This window comes from Peromyscus californicus, unplaced genomic scaffold (genome assembly GCF_007827085.1).
Source record: "Peromyscus californicus insignis strain IS unplaced genomic scaffold, ASM782708v3 Scaffold_2__1_contigs__length_46816999, whole genome shotgun sequence".
Taxonomy (NCBI): domain Eukaryota; kingdom Metazoa; phylum Chordata; class Mammalia; order Rodentia; family Cricetidae; genus Peromyscus; species Peromyscus californicus.
Genome location: NW_026294540.1, coordinates 24,376,816 through 24,378,447, shown reverse-complemented (window position 1 = coordinate 24,378,447; position 1,632 = coordinate 24,376,816).

Sequence of the window (1,632 nt, the reverse complement as noted above, 5' to 3'; positions counted from 1 at the left end):
TAATTTCCACACCTATGCTGTGGCGTGCATGCATCCCCCTCTACACAAATGCATACATGAAATGTATTTTATTACTTTGTAAATTGAGGCTGGGCTTGGGAGTGCTTGCCTGTACTCCTGGCACCCTGGAGGTGGAGGCAGGAGGATCAGGAATTGAAGCAACATAGCAAATTCAAGGTCAGCCTGGGGTACATGAGACTCTGTTTCAAAAAATGACACAAATGCTAGGCAAGCACCCTACCACTGTGCTACTTTTCCTGTAACTAAAATCTCTGAAGCTGCCTGTCGTGGTCGGCTTCACAAATGGGAACAAAATTGATGGGCAAGCACTGCCACCTGGTGGCCATAATTCACATTGTAACCGTCCTCTCGTTTTCAATTTTTTTTTCTTGCTTTGGTCTTTTTTTTTTCGAGGCAGGGTTTCTCTGTGTAGCTCTGGCTGTCCTGGAAGTCTCTCTGTAGACCAGGCTGGCCTCGAACTCACAGAGATTCGCTTGACTCTGCCTCCTGAGTGCTGGGATCGAAGGTGTGCGCCACCATGTCCAGCTTCTTGTTCCCAGTTTTACACCAAGGAAGACTTCTTTTAGCGACTTTTTTCTTTGAGGCAGGGTCTCACTATGTCAACCTGGCTGCCCTGGAACTTGCTCTGTAAACCAGGCTGGCCCCAAACTCACAGAGATCCACCTGCCTCTGCCTCTGGAGTGGTGAGATTAAAGATGTGTATCACCATGCCCTGTTGTCTTTGACTGTCTCCTAAATGTAAAATGGTTTAGAAAGTTGAGGATCCATCTAGGGCTATTGAATTTTTCTTTTGTGAGATAGAGTTCTAGATAGCCTAGGCTGAGGCAGAAATCCTGATCCTCCTGAGAGGCATGGAGGGTGTTCACCACAACACATGGGTAAGAGCTGTTGATTCTTTTGGTTCGAGACAGAGTTTCTCTGTGTAGTTTTTTGGTGCCTGTCCTGGATCTCGCTCTGTAGACCAGGCTGGCCTTGAACTCACAGAGATCCACCTGCCTCTGCCTCCTAAGTGCTGAGATTAAAGACATGTGCCACCACCGCCCATCGAGTTGATTCTTAAGTTTTCTTAAGATGAATTATGGGGTTTCAGATATAGCTCAGTTGACAGAGTGCTTGTCTAGCATGCAGGATGCTCTGGGTTCTATTCCAGGGCTGCATAAACTGGGTATGTTGATGCCAGGCGGTGGTGGTGGTGGTGGTGGTGGCGGCGGCGGCGGCGGCGGTGGCGGCGCCGGCGCATGCCTTTAATCCCAGTACTTGGGAGGCAGAGGCAGGTGGATCTCTGTGACTTCATGGCCAGCCTGGGCTACCGAGTGAGTTCCAGGAAAGGCGCAAAGCTACACAGAGAAACCCTGTCCAAAAAAAAAAAAAAAAAAAATCAATTAGGGAGTTGGAGAGAGGTCTCATCAGTTAAGAACACTGTTTGCTCTTCCAGAAGACCAGGGTTCTATTTCTAACATCCACATGGGGGCTATCAGCTGCAACTCCAGTTCCAGAGGATCTAATATTCTCTTCCAGGGCCTCCACAGATACCATAAACACGGTGCACAGACATACATGCAGGCAAAACAACCATGTACATGAAATTAAGTCGCCAAAATAAAATACATC